The sequence below is a fragment of the Macaca nemestrina genome, chromosome 1 (assembly GCF_043159975.1).
Source record: "Macaca nemestrina isolate mMacNem1 chromosome 1, mMacNem.hap1, whole genome shotgun sequence".
NCBI lineage: Eukaryota > Metazoa > Chordata > Mammalia > Primates > Cercopithecidae > Macaca > Macaca nemestrina.
In genome coordinates, this window is record NC_092125.1 from 132064759 (window position 1) to 132080800 (window position 16042).

The following is a 16042-nucleotide window of genomic DNA, read 5'->3' on the forward strand; positions in this document are numbered from 1 at the left end:
GTCTTCCCAAGTAACTATAGATAATAAAATCTTTAATTACATAGTACAGGCAATAAATGCAAGTGTGGAACACTATGTTAAATAGGTTATTTATTTTTGAAAATAATTTTGAAAATTGAACTGGGAATTCTTTTTCTCAAATGCTTCCAGAATTATCCTCCCAGCAAGAGAAGTTTTATAAAATAAAACTGCTATTACTATAAAATTCCATAGAAATTAAGCTAAAGAAACAACAAATAAAAACTGAAATACAAAGTTCTACATTGAATTCTGATTTTAAAAAAAACAACAATAAATGAGCAAGCTCTGTTTCATGTTATGACTAAAATGGAATAGGATTAGGAAAACTGCCTCAGGAAGTCAGGACACAATATAAATCAGTAAGACTTTCCATACCTTTCTAGTTGCAGGAAACCTTAAAATATTACTCCATTCTGCGTGTGTGCAACGAGGACAAGTTTCTAAAGCATTCAAAATATTTTATAAGGTAGACGTTGTATGCTTCATTAAAGTAACAACTTGTGTGTTAACCTTATTTTTAAATGTCATTTCAAAGAAAGACGTCTTATCAAAATTGAATGAAAGAAGAAAACTACAAGAAAATTACCTAGAGGAAAGGGAATAAAAGAAAAGATCTTTTCTGGACGTTGAGTATTAAAAGTTTCCATGTTCGTTGAAATGAAAATTACAAAATCAGAACTACATGGTAGATTTTGCAAGCATGTAGCCAGAAGCGTAAGGGCTGGTGGACTTTGGGGGTCTATGACTAGGAGACAGACTGGAAAACCAGAGACAGCATTGCAAACATAAGCTACTTTTGCCAAATAAATTCTGGAACTTACTTCTTGAACTGAGAAGTTCAGAGATGTTTTGGGATAGGAGGTCAGACAGTTTGGAATGACTTACTTGATCTTACTAAAAAAAAAAAAAAAAATACAATGTCTTTGATTACTCCTCTAGAAGTTAGTCTTATTTCCTACTTTAGTTATTAAGGTTTTACCTTTGCATATTATTGTATACTTGAACATTCATAGTAATTCTTATTTTTTCATAAAAATGTATTTATCTGCACTTGTGTGTGTGTGCACGTGTGTGTTGTTTGTGCATGTATGTCTGTATGTTTTTATAAATATCCCCTAAATAGATTGTGGTAGCTTGTTTCTTGTTTTCAGGTTGGCTACCATTAATTTCTCTCCTCCCTGTGTCTGTCTATTGCTCTGCTCCCTTGAATCTGGGCTCATTTGTGACAGATTTGCCAAATAGAATATAGTGGAAGTGACGCTACATGACTTCCAGCACTTCCTACACTTTGAAGCTTCTACCTGGGTCTCCTGGAATTCTTGCTCTTGAAATGCCACGCTGTTTTGAAACCCAAGCCACACTATGGCTGTGTGGATAGACAAAAGAGAGAGAAAATCCCTGTCCAGCCCATAGGTATTCTAGCTATGCTAGCCTAGGAGCCAGGCAAGTGAGTAAAGAAGCTTTCAGATAATTCCAGCCTCATCTGTCATATTTCTACAACCATTTGAAGGACACAAAGCTGAATAGTGCTCAGCTTCGTCAACCCCCAGAAAAATGAAACATAACAACAAATGACTGTCTTAAGTTACTAAGTTTTGGTGTGGTGCGTTACACACAGCAATAAATAACTGGAACATACAATAGACATCTGAAGAAAGACCTAACGTTTCTTACTTAAGTCATAACACTATAAAATTCATCACCACTCTGTCATTCCAGAAATGTAACCAAATTCTTATATCTATCATATATTTAGCTGAACAATATCACTTCACGCCACTTATTTCATTGGTCACAAAAATACATCTTTATATTTTGTTGAAATTTTTAAGGGCTATAAAGTGATACAACAAAAGTAATACATGTATGTAACACAGAAGATTATATTAACGAAAAATAGTTGTACATTCTTTTAAAATTGACTTCATTTTATTTTAATTAATTAATTTATTTATTTATTTATTTATTTCGAGATGGAGTCTTGCTCCGTCGCCCAGGCTGGAGTGCAGTGGCATGATCTTGCCTCACTGCAACCTCCACCTCCTGGGTTCAAGTGATTCTTCTGTCTCAGCCTCCCGAGTAGCTGGGATTACAGGCGCCTGCCACCACATTTGGCTAATTTTTTAATTTTTAGTAGAGACAGGGTTTCACCATCTTGGCCAGGCTGCTCTTGAACTCCTGACCTCGTGATCCACTCTCCTCGGCCTCCCAAAGTGCTGGGATTACAGGCGTGAGCCACTGTGCCCGGCCAACATCTGCCATTAACATCTCCCACCAGAGTACATTTGATCCACCAATGAACGACACTGACACATCATAATCACTCAGTCCATAGTTCACATTAGGGTTGACTTTTGGTGTACATTTTACAAGTTTTGACAAATGTATGATGACATGTACCCACTATTATAGTTTAATACAGACTAGTTTCCCTGCCCTAAAAATTTGATGTGCTCAGTCTGTTCATCCTTTCTTCCCTGCAACCCCTGGCAGCGGTTGATCTTTTCATTGTCTCCATGGCTTACCTTTTCCAGAATGTCATGTAGTTGGAATCATACAGTAATGCAGCCTTTTCAAACTGGCTTATTTTACTTAGTGGCATGGGTTTGAGGTTCCTCCATGTTTCATTGCTTGATTATTCATTTTGAAAAAATACTGTCACATTTTCTTATCCTTCACTCATCCCTTAATCCTTTTAAATTTCATTTCTGTCCTCACCCTTCTATGGAACCCTGTGCTCTTAAAGGTCGCCAGACTTCCTACTCATAAAATCTAGAGCCCTTCCTGCGGCATTGAATATCGCTGCCCACTACTTCCCTAAATCCTCATTTTTGTGAAATCGTTCTTTTGCTTCTGCTTAGCTCTTTCTGCTCATTCCTTCCTTCCTGCATTCTTCAAGTATAAGTATTTCCCAACTTAAGGAAATATAAGTATTTCCTTGGCCTTCTCTCTGCTACTTACTACCATCTTGGCATCTCTTTCTCTCACGCCCACATTAGCCTCTATCTGAAATATCTAATAATTATGATAGTCTCTTTTGCTTCTTATATTCAACCAGTTACCAAAATGCATCAATTCTCCCTGCATTACATTTTAAAACTGTCCCTTCTTTCCATTTCTTTCCTAGTTGGGAAACTCATTAATCCTTGTTTAGATAATGTCAATGGAGTCTTAGCCAATATATTTCTGCTTTAAGCCTCCTTTCTTCAAGTCCATTTTATTCAGTCCTGCCAAATTAATTTTCCTGAACTGTTTTGCTGATTAATGCCTACTTTTATGTTATTTGAAATATAAATGTATATTTATCATATTAATAGTATAAGGATGCAACAATTGACATTATAATGATGATGAGAAAGCTGTTGTTTTTATACATAAAACAATTAATAACTTGCAAATAGATAAAAATAGCGAAATACGGTTGACCCATGAATCCTTTGACTAACATGGGTGTTAGGTGTGCTGACTTCCACATGGTCAATTACCCCCCCAAATTAACTACTAGTACCCTACTGTTGACCAGAAGCCTTACCAATGACATAAACAGTCAATTAACACATATTTTGTATATTACTTGTATTATATACTGTATTCTTACAATAAAGTAAGCTAGAGAAAGTAAAATGTTGTTTTGAAAATCATAAGAAAAAATATATTTACTATTCATTAAATGGAAGTGGATAGTAATAAACGTCTTCATTCTCACTGTCTTCATTTTGAGTAGATTGAAAAGGAAGAGGAAGAGAAGGGGTTGGTTTTACTGACTCGAGTATTTCATGGCAGTAAATGATAAAATAGACTAGTAGCTACATATATTTATGCATTTATGCACTCATGACATATCTGACTTTTTCTATTTCTATTTCTATGTCTTTTTTTTTCTTTTTTTTGAGACAGGGTCTCATTCTGTCACCCAGGCTAGAGTACAGTGTTTGCTATCAAGGCTCACTGCAGCCTCAACCTTCCACGCTCAAGTGATCCTCCCACTTCTGAGTAGCTGGGACTTCAGGAGTGCCACCACAACTTACTAACTTTTTACTTTTTTTTTTTTTTTTTGTAGCAATGGGATACCACTATGTTGCTCAGATTGGTCTCAAACTCCTGGGCTCCAATGATCCTTCTGCTTCAGCCTCTCAAAGTGCTGGGATTACAAGAGTGAACCACCATGCCTGGCCCTAACTTTAAAATTTATTATTTATTTATTTATTTATTTATTTATTTATTTATTTATTTTGAGACGGAGTCTGGCTTTGTCACCCAGGCTGGAGTACGGTGGTGTAATCTCGGTTTACTGCAACCTCCACCTCCCGAGTTCAAGTGATTCTCGTGCCTCAGCCTTCCAAGTAGCTGGGACTACAGGCTTCCGCCACCACGCCTTGCTAAGTTTTGTATTTTTAGTAGAGAGGAGGTTTTACCATGTTGTCCAGGCTGGTCTCGAATTCCCGAGCTCAGGTGATCTGCCCACCTCAAACTCCCAAAGTGCTGGGATTACAGGCCTGAGCCACCGCACTCGGCCCAAAAATTTTTTAAAAAGTATTTCTAGGCTATGCAGTTTGTCTGCAAGTTTTTTCAAATTGTCGCAAATCTCCAAAAAATTTTTCAATATATTTACTAAAAAAAAATTCACGTATAAATGGACTCATGCAGTTCAAATCCATGTTGTTTAAGGGCGAACTGTAAACGGACATCAGATGAGAATTCATCAAATGAAATAGAATGGCATCCTATTCAATAAATTGAATATTAGAAGGAAGAAAGTTAGATGGCTCAAAGAGAAATTTCTTTCTTTATGACCCAAGAAATATTTACAAAATTTAGAATGATAATGCAAGGCAGAATAATAGATGTTAGGGTATATCATAATTCTAATACTTGATAACAGTACTTGTGTACTGACATTTATAACTTCAATAAAATTTTTATGTTTTTCAATTTAGGTCATGAGTGTTTTATGAAAAAGATTCTATTTGGTAATTATTGATATCATGAGTGGATGTTTCATAAAGCAGAAGTTTACTTCCTCAAAATTTCCTCAAAATGTAGAAAAAAATAAGAACTTGTGTACAACATACATAATTTTTATATGTGGGAACCCACATAAAAACATGTATAAAGAAAAGGTGAAATAATTTGGAGAAGCATCAAATATTCAAAATACATTTACAAGTTCTCCTACCTAAGTTCGTATATAAGTTGCTATCTCATTCTTGATCTATCTGCCCTACATTCTTATTTCTGATTTTTTAGTGGTATAATATGTATATAAGTAAATATATACATACATAGATGTTGATTCATATTTTTTTCCCCAGTGGGAAGCCCTTAAGTGTTTTCAGGCACGGGAGTAAAATAACATTATTTTCATCATTTTCACTCATAAGATTTTAATAGATTTTAAAGAAAGCTGTTTTTCTTGACCTTGGAGTTATCTGGCATTCATAATACTAGTCTTATCTAGGTAAGAAAATACTAATCTAAAACCCAGGAAACATGATATTATTCTTGGTTCTGTCATTGATTTTTCAGTCTAACCAAATGTTTTTATTTTCAGTTTAAAAATAAATTTTGGAAAAGCACTTATTAGCCCTAACTCTTGTTTTCTCAAAGTTTTAACATTTAAAAAGTAAGGACAGAGGCCAGGCGCAGTGGCTCATATCTGTAATCCCAACACTTAGAGAGGCCGAGGTGGGTGGTTCCCTTGAGCCTAGTTCAAGACCAGCCTGGCCAACATGGCAAAACCCCATCTCTACAAAAATTAGCCGAGTGTGATGGTGCGTGCCTGTAGTCCCAGCTACTCAGGAGGCTGAGGCAGGACAATTGTTGGAGCCTGAGAGTTTGAGGCTGTGGTGAGCTGTGATCATGCCACTGCTCTCCAGCCTGGGTAACAGAGTGAGACTCTGTCTCAAAAAACAAATAAATAAATAAGAACAGAGGAAGACTAATAAATTCAAATATATTAAATTGATAGAAAATACTCATTTGCTTATTCCAAATATTTGATATTTGTTGAGATATACTAGATCCCAGGCAGACAGGAAGAATCAAGACTACCTCCATAAAGCTCCCCATCTAGTGGGGCATATCAGCTAGCAAGCCTCATGTCTGTTCAAGCCAGGTTTTGCTGCAAAATAAATTTTGGCACCAATCATAAAACAAACTTCTGGTTTTCAGAGCTATATGGATTTGTGATTGCAGATAAGAGACAGTAGACTTGTATTATGGTGTTATACATACATATTCTAGGATAGATATAAGAAAAGAATACTATGTATGTGAATACATAGATACAGTGACAACCCAGACTGGTGAAGAGTAGGAGGGTTGGCGGAGAGACAATAGAAATTGGCTCCTATGTGTCAATTAAATAAAAAAGTTATACTGCATTATTATTCCAGGAAGCTGTGAGTGATATTCAGGAAGAAATTATTCCCTGATGGGGAAATTTGAGAATACTTTTGAGCTTTCTTACTTTATTGTTGTGTTACAGATGATCAGAAACTTATCGTTACAAAGTTAACAATGAAAACTTTATTTGCTATTCAATTCTCCCACTGACAGACTTTTAAAACTTGCAAATAGCACATTAAACTGCAGTGTCTTCATTTCTTTCTTGCATATCTATGCTATAGGTCAAGACTTTTATACTTTCTTACACTGTTCTGTTGGTCTCTCTGGCCACAGCCATACTCTACCCTATCCCACCACACAGAGGGATAGGGTGGTTATATTACTCCCATGCCTGAAAACCTTAAAGATCTACCCACTGGAAAATAAATTATATATCTATTTCTATCAATCAGTCATCAATCAATCAATCTATCTACCTACTTATATACTAAAAGATAGGAAATAAAAACATAAGGAACATATACCAGGAATGAGGCAGCAACTCACACACAAATTCAAGGAGGGGCACATGCACAAGGAGACCTTATGAGGATTGAGGGGCAAACAGGACAAACGCCAAAGCTCAAGAAAGGTTGCATGAAGCATTAGTCAGGTCAGTCAGTAGCTTATGCTGAAGATGTCCCTTGGAATTGAAGAATGTGGAAAGCAGATCTAGAACTAGAATCCCTTTATCATGGGCCTCGAAAATCTTACATATTAACAGCCACTTCTAAAGTTTGTTTTTAGCATTTGTATGATTTCTTTCTCCCTATCTAATCTGAAAAAATCATTTGCACTATTTTTCAAGGTGGGCCTCACTAAGCAAATGTAAATTCAGTACCTGATCAAGTTATACATTAATCAATCAAAAGGTTCACTGGGAATCTATTTGATAAGTGACCAGCATATAAGAGAAATATTGAGGTATTTGTTAGAAAATAAATCAAGGGAATTTGAACAAGTAAGATTTTACTAGGTAGTTATCATTATATTGAACATGAAAAATATGTTCAGGCTGGGCACAGTGGCTCACACCTGTAATCCCAGGCCTTTGGGAGACTGAGGTGGGTGGGTCACTTGAGGTCAGGAGTTCGAGACCAGACTGGCCAGCATGGCGAAACCCCATCTCTACTAAAAATACAAAAAAAAAAAAAAATTATCCAGGTGAGGTGGCGCAGGACTGTAGTCCCAGCTACTTGGGAGGCTGAGGCATGAGAATCGCTTGAACCTGGGCAGCAGAGGTTGCAGTGAGCCGAGATCACACCACTGCACTCCAGCCTGGGCAATGCAGCAAGACCCTGTCTCAATAAAAAATAAAAATAAAAATAAATTTCCAAAAATCCCAGAAACTTATAAAATAGTTCACTTGCTATACCTCTAAAATATTTAAAAAGCTTTATAGCATTACTCAGTTTTCATACCACAATTTGGTAAAACAAAGCATCAGATATTCATTTCTCCTAGCTGAGAAAAAGAGCACTAAAAATCAAAACTCCAAAAATGATCATTTGAATTATATTATGACTATGTAAACCAGGGGAGCTTGGCTAAAGATGAAAAATGCAAAGTCTGTTTTGTTTCTTGTTCTTTAATTCAAACTCTAATATGAGTGCAAGGATATAAAGAAGGCATCAAATGTGCATTTCTCATTTCCTTCTCATGCACCCTAAAAGATGACAGAACCTAATTCTGCTAGAGCTTCTCCATTGCATCCTGTCTCTGGAGAAGATTTTGGCTTAATTGGGTATTTATTTCGGTGACAATTTTTAAAAAATCTGCTCATACAGAACTTAATTTTCCTGAGGCAAGGTTTACATAAAACATTGATTGTGGGTACATGGAAGGTATGTAGAAATGAACTTCTTTCATTGTGCAAGCATGAGACTGCACTCCCTAAGATAATCTATATTTGAACATTTTACAGCTCTGGAGGGTAGATTTTAAATATTAGAAAAATGAGGCTCAGAGAGGTGAAATGACTTGTCTATATAACCTTATTCATAGCAGGCTCAGTCAAAACTAGTTTCTAGATTCCTAATTCTCTGCATCATATGCTTTTATATTATAATACCGTATAAGGTAGTAAATGCCACTCATTCATTTATTCATTTGAACAAACATTTACTGGGTGTCTACCCAAAGCCAGGCTCAGGCCCAGGGGATAGAGAAGTGAACAAATGAAACAACAATCCCTTCCCTTATGGATTACATTTGAGTGGGGAAAACAGAAGATCAACAAGAAAGGCAAGCAAATATAAGTCAGATGGTGGTAATTACTATGAAGAAAAGTGAAGCAGGAAGGAAGACAAGGCTTTAGATAAGGGGAGACTCTAAGTTTAAATAGGCTGGTCAGAAAACCCTCATTGAGAAAGTGGTATCTGAACTAAAATTTGAAGGAGATGAGGGGCTGGATATATGCGTATCCTTGAGGAGAGTATTCTGGGAAGGCAAACAAGAGCAAAAGCCCAAACATGAGAGTGTGTCTAGCACGTTCATGGGAAAGCAAGAAGAGCAGTGTGACTGGGCAGAATGAGCAAGGAGAAAAACACTAGGAGGTGAGGCCAGATTGTGCAGGTCCCATTTGGTTTTACCCTAAGTGAGGTAGGAAGTCATTTGCAGGTTTTGAGCAGAAGTGCAGCAGGATCTCATTGACTGGCTGCCATTTGAGAATAGTCTGGAAGTACAATGGTGAAAGCAATAAGACTGGTTAGGAGTTTCTAAGGATGATCAAGATGAAATGTAGGGGGACAGACTGACAGAGGAGAAGGGGTTGATTAGTGGTTAAATCCTGGATAGATTTTGAAGGTTGAGTCAACAAGATTTCTTGATAGTTTGGATATGAATGTGAGAAAAGAGGACAGAGTCAAGGATAACTCCAAAGTGTCTTTAAAAAAAAAATCTTCATATATATTTATTTATATGAAGTTTCTGTTGATGGAACACATGAAAATAGTTGAATAGATGTAGATATGCTTTGGAGAATATGAATTAAAATATAGATTACATGTATGAAGAAGTCACTTTCAGGGAAGGAGGGCCTATCTTGAAAGATATGCAACGGTTTAGTCAGGATGAGATAAACTACTATAACGAACAAAATCTGTAATGTTCAAACATAATAGAAGTTTATTTCTTGGTCATCTATAGACCAGGCTGGGTGTTCCAGGTAAGTAGACTTCTCTTTTCCACATTGTGACTCAGGTCTGAGGCATTTTGCATCTGTGGCTACCTCAAAACCCAAGGCCTTATTGTCATCTGTATCCCACCAGCGGAAGGGGAAAGAGAACAAGGGATGGCTGCCCTGCTTCTTCAAAGTCTCCACTTGAAGGTTGTACACTTTGTTTCTATTCACACTTAATTGATGAAAACTGGTCATATGGCCACACTTAGCTGTAGGTGCAAGATGTGGGGCTGAGAAATTGTATTCCTGGTTGGTAACTGCCTTGCAGCTACAATTCCATTACTGTGGAACACAGGAAGCACAGCGTAAGAACAACTCTTATGTCTGCCCCAGGCAGCCATTCTCCAGAGCAGGTAAACAGGTTCCACCATTTTAGAGAGATGCAGCATGCATATTAAGGTGCTTCGTGTGTTTCCGGGGTCTTGTGTCCCTTCTCCTCTGATTCTTTCCTTGGGGTGGGCTGTCCATATGTCTAACTCCAAAGTTTTTAGCTGAGCAACTAAATGATAGAGAAACAGATTTTTAGGAAGATCAAGGTGTTTAGTTTTTCACATGCAAAGTTTGAGAAACCACCTAAGACATTCAAGTAGAAATTGAACAGGCAGTTGGATAAAGAAGCCTGGAAGTCATGGGGGAGATGTGAACTGGAAATATATATTTGAGAAGTCAGTAGCATCTACATGATAGCAAATCTTCAAGATTAGATGAGGTCACCAGGGTAGGGGTTATGGGTAGAGAAGAGGCCAGAGGATGGAGCACTGGAGCTTTCCAATGTTTAGAGATTAGGAAAACCAAACAAGGCAGGCAGTGGAATGCAAGATTAACTTTTCCAAAGGCTGCTGAATGCTGAACTCTGATGAAGACTGAGAACTGGCCACTGCATTTAGCAGTGTAAGTGTCATTGGTGACCTTGTCAAGTGTAGTATCAGTGGAATGGCGGATTGCCTGCCTGGAGTGGGCTTAGGAATGAATGGTGGGGAGTGGAGTGGGGGATGGCATAGTCAATAGTCAGTTTTTATGCATTTACCATGAAATTTTGTATGTAGTTATTACAATCATACACAAAAAATTTTAGTAATTATATAAACCATATAAAACTGTAGGCCCTCTACTATACACTTAATTCATTTTGAAAAAAATCATTCCAACAAGATTTATCTTAGAAATGAGGAAACCAATGGTTGAAGAAGTGAAGTAACTTGCCCATGTTCCCATGTGTGGTAAAGGGTGGAGCTGGAATTTGAATTCAAGTCTCTTTGACTCCTAGCCTTCACCCTTGACCACTGTGCTACTTTTCCTTTAAATATTACAACGAATAGCCACCCACATGTGATTGATTCTTTCCTGAGGTTAAATACTAAATTGGAAGAAATAATGCAGAAAGGCTAACAAAGGTCCGCCCTCCTTATTGGTCAAGTTATTCTTAGTCTCTGGCAGGCATAAAGTGCAGAACTAAACAGCATTGTTCATCATTTCAACTGTCAGCCAACTCACAGCAGGTCACTGTCCATGAAGCCCTTTTCTGTATAAAGTGGTTTGATGTGCCAATTTTATCAATGTTGCTAAACTCAAATAACAACTTCTGTTGGAAAGAAATTCAGCTCCATAACCATTAATAAAATAGGAAAACCTAGATCTGCCTACAAGTCCAGTAAGCCAAGCAGAAGGAAAGCGAGTGGATCTTTTTTCTGACCTGGTCTTCTATTTGTGTGAAAAGTCATCCTACTTACCCTTTAGCAGAGAAGGGGTTGTATTAAACTGGGCAGGACAAATCTCATAATAGCCTGTAGGCTCACTCCCCTTTCACACAGTCCTTTTAATTTTGACTGATATTTTAATTTACCCTCAGACTCAGCTACTGAATTCTCCAACACCCTGGCTTGAGTTCAGTGGATAAGACAAATGTAACATCCCTTAGCATCGTGACGGAACTTCACATGGTCATATGGCCATCAGGATAAACACACGAGTAACAGAAGGCTCTGTTCTGAAAGCATGAGTCGTATAATTCTATTACAGCTTGGTCTAATACTTATGAAAGAAAAGTACTAAACTATTAAAAACTTACATTAAGAATTGCTGAAGAAAATCACAACTGCTGGTTTCCTATTTTGTGTGTGTGACATGATGGAAAAAAAACAACACTGCAGTTTAATATGATAATCACGTATTAAGACAAGAATACCAGAAAAGCTAATGTAATAGTTTTGCAATCTTACAAATTAGGTAATGTATGTAAAATCGTTTTAAGAGTTCCAAAGGATTTACAAACATGAGCTAGTGTTACCAGGTATACAAATTCAAAGGATATCAAAGCTATATAACAGGATCTATTGACCACATACTTAATTATAGTTTTATGGAAATAAAAACTTACAGTAAAAATAGTTACACTTGTACAATATTTCTCGTTCTTCTTAAAAAAGTTATACATGTACAAGAAAAAAATTCAAATACTGCAATAGTATAAGCCGTGCAAAGTATTCTTGACACATTTGTCCTCAACTCTTATCCTCAGAGGCAACCAGGCTTCCTAGTTTTTAATGTATTCATATGTTTTATGAATTTTATGTCAATGTATCTGTTCACATTTTTTTTTTTTTGAGACAGAGTCTCGTGCTGTTGCCCAGGCTGGAGTCCAATGGCACAATCTTGGCTCACTGCAATCTCTGTCTCCTGGGTTCAAGTGATTATCATGCCTCAGCCTCCCGATCTGTTCATATTTTTACCTATATCTTTGAAATAAAAATAATTGAGTCTCACCTGATAGTTTTCCTTTATACTTTCACATTCTGTGGATTTTTGATATAGTAATTACACTTGATTCTGAAAAATAAATAGCATTAGGGGTTTTTTCTCTAAAGTTATTCAAACAATAAATATATGTTATGTTTTCATCTTTAACAATTCACCTGTACAATTTACCAAGGCAATACGTCTGACATTACTAGAGATCAGAACTTTAAGTCGATATTCAGTCAAACAAATCCTTAAATGTTTGCTGTTCAATATTCTTCTAATCAAAACACAGTGAGAAACCGGTACCGATTAACACTGGGCCTTTGATAGATCCTGATTTCCTAGTTTCTTCTAACAAAAGTTGTGTTAGGTGAACCTTGCCTTTGATTCCAAAGTCTTTCTTCTTTATGTAGTCCCTAAATATTTTATGAATCCAGAGAACATTTCAATACAAAACTGCAATAGACAAGCTGGGGAAGGAGAAGAAGAATGAAGTCCCTTTACCCTTTGAATATGAAGTTTCAACATGAGGCACAGAAATACATTGCATTATAGTTTTACCTTTCGTTTCTTCACTGTGTGCCATTAATATGATGCTCCAACTTACCTGGATGCTTAGCACATGCAGATCTGGGCAAGATTTTTACCACATTTCTTTGCCAGGTAGAAAACCTTTGAATGATTCAGGCTGTTTCTTCTGGCTACCAGGCATTATCAGCAGCCCTCGAAAACAGTGTTTCTCCTTTCACAATAATCTGGTCACTTTTGAAGTCTTTGGAAACAGAATTTAGTCTGTTCGAGTTAGAGAAGGGAGAGGCATCCTGAAAAATAAACTTTTGCCATATTTATAAGTCATCACATTTATAATTTATATAAGAAAAGGCAAAATGCAACCATTATGATTGGTTAAAATAACAGATTACATTTAAGCATAGCTGAGGTACTTCAGGAAAATGTGCACAGAGCCCTCTGACATAGGACTTCCTTTCAGTCCAATGTCCCCACCATCCCCCTCTTCCTAAAACAAGATGCTCACTGACCTCACTTGTTTCTGAAATGGCTATAAAAAGGAGTTTCTCATTCAAAACTTTTTACCATATAGCTATATAATGAAAATTCAACTATCAGTTGAATACATGATAAATATACACAGTGATTCAATGAGAAAAAATTTTCCCAAAACATACAAATAGATTGTTCAGAGTCATAAAGATGAAACAACAGACTCACTGATTTTTTTTTCCCTTTTCACCTGACTTGTTTTTGGTCATGGAAAGACACAGGCAAAGCTTGGCTGAATACCAATCATTCATTCTCTATAGATACAATTAATTCATTCTGCACAAAGTATGCTGGAATAAAAAGGTTTAAATTGGCATTAGAAATAGTACTACTAGTGAGAAAAGGATTTGCGGGATTCTGTAAAACTATATGGAAAAAAAAGGACAACTAAAAAATGGATGAAATGGAGCCTGTCAGACACAGAAGATACAGGATTAAAAACAGATCATGGATTCAAGCAAATATAAAACAAGAATTAAAGTTACTCATTATAATGAAAGAGAAAAAGGACGTGAATTATGCCTGAATATCTAGTTCTTGATGCTCATATAATCAAATGTCACACTTAATGTGCTAGCAAACTAAATAACTAGTTGACTTCTGCTAGTTCTGAACCACAGGTGGACAGTGGTTGGGGAAAAGCTCGTCAGCACCATTTCCTTTCTTTCACAGAGTATAGCTCATTGCTTTTCACTTCACAAAGGAGAAACAAAGCACCAGGTTTGTGAGAGTTCTTTCCCTTGTCACCTCATCCCTAGACCCAGTTTAAGATTTAATTCGTATCCCTTCAATGACTACTGCATTTCCATTCATTTCAAAGTATAGTATTGGTGCTGACAAGAATAGGGCCAAATTTTAAAAAGAGATTAATTATGCTGAGAAATGTCCATTGTAAGTACTGCAAGAACACTGAACAAACAGCCAGTGTATACCGAAGTTGTTTGCTGCTGTTTACAGGAAATTACATAAAGTACAATACTGGAACAGAAGGAAGTAAGTTATATGGTCATAGCTTTGTGGAAAAAGGAATATGTAAAATAAATTAAGGACCTTCCAAAGGAAGTAAAGCTTAAGACATACAAATATATATGTTACATTTCACACACACAAATAAACCAAGCAAATAAAAAGAACTCCTAAAACCTAATTAGAAAATAATATAAAACCTGATTGCAGCAATTACAGTGCTCTGTTCCTCCAAACGGAAGATGATAAGCCATGTGCTATGCCACTGACAGCAAAGACAATTGTTCTAAGGATCTACCACTTTAAAAAATAAAAATAATTCTTAAAATAATTACATCAGCATATGGACTCTGGAAAATTCCTTCTACCGTAATAAGGTCAGATGGACATTTCCTGTCTCACATTTCTAGTACACGTTGTCTTTTAGACAATAATAGTGAGAAACAATAGTTTGGCATGAGTTCAATGCATACTAAGAAATGACTGGCTCTGCTTATGGCTAGCCAGTTTTCCCAACACCATTTATTAAACAGGGAATCCTTTCCCCATTGCTTGTTTTTGTCAGGTTTTTCAAAGATCAGATGATTGTAGATGTGTGGCATTATTTCCAAGGCCTCTGTTCTGTTCCATTGGTCTATATGTCAGTTTTGGTACCAAGTACCATGCTGTTTTGGTTACTGTAGTCTTGCAGTATAGTTTGAAGTTGGGTAGTGTGATGTCTCCAGATATGGTCTTTTTGTTTAGGATTGTCTTGGCTATATAGACTCTTTTTTGGTCCCATATGAAATTTAAAGTAGTTTTTTCTAATCCTGTGAAGAAAGTCAATGGTAGCTTAATGGGGATAGCATTGATCTATAAATTACTTTGGGCAATATGGCTATTTTCACTATATTGATTCTTCCTATCCATGAGCATAGAATGTTTTTTCCATTTATTTGTGTCCTTTTTTATTTCTTTGAGCAGTGGTTTGCAGTTCTCCTTGAAGAGGTCCTTCACATCCCTTGTAAGTTGGATTCCTAGGTATTTTATTGTCTTTGTAGCAATTGTGAGTGGGAGTTCACTCATGATTTGTCTCTCTGTTTGTCTGTTATCGGTGTATAGGAATGTTTGTGATTTTTGCACATTGATTTTGTATCCTGAGACTTTGCTGAAGTTGCTAATCAGCTTAAGAAGATTTTGGGCTGAGACGATGGGGTTTTCTAAATATACATGTCATCTGCAAACAGAGACAATTTAAATTCCTCTTTTCCTATTTGAATACCCTTTATTTCTTTCTCTTGCCTGATTGCCCTGGCCAGAACTTCCAATACTATGTTGAATAGGAGTGGTGAGAGAGGGCATACTTGTCTTGTGCTGGTTTTCAAAGGGAATGCTTCCAGCTTTTGCCCATTTAGTATGATACTGGCTGTGGGTTTGTCATAAAGATCTCTTATTATTTTGAGATATGTTCCATCAATACCTAGTTCATTGAGAGTTTTTAGCATGAAAGGGTGTTGAATTTTATCGAAGGCCTTTTCTGCATCTATTGAGATAATCATGTGTTTTTTTTCCATTAGTTCTGTTTATGTGATGGATTATGCTTATTGATTTGCATATGTTGAACCAGCCTTGCATCCCAGGGATGAAGCAGAGTTGATCATGGTGAATAAGCTTTTGGATGTGGGGCTGGATTCGGTTTGCCAGTAC

At 36.6% G+C, this 16042-nt stretch overlaps 1 long non-coding RNA gene across 1 annotated transcript; it reads right to left on the minus strand.

Annotated features, from left to right (window-relative positions):
• Nucleotides 1-9353: 9353 nt before the first annotated feature.
• Nucleotides 9354-14702, minus strand: LOC105485477 (uncharacterized). The gene is made up of 4 exons (XR_989592.3): nt 12936-14702; nt 12353-12415; nt 11658-11695; nt 9354-10088 (listed from the first exon to the last, which is right to left on the minus strand). It is a non-coding gene; the product is annotated as an uncharacterized lncRNA (long non-coding RNA).
• Between the last annotated feature and the right edge of the window lie 1340 nt (nt 14703-16042).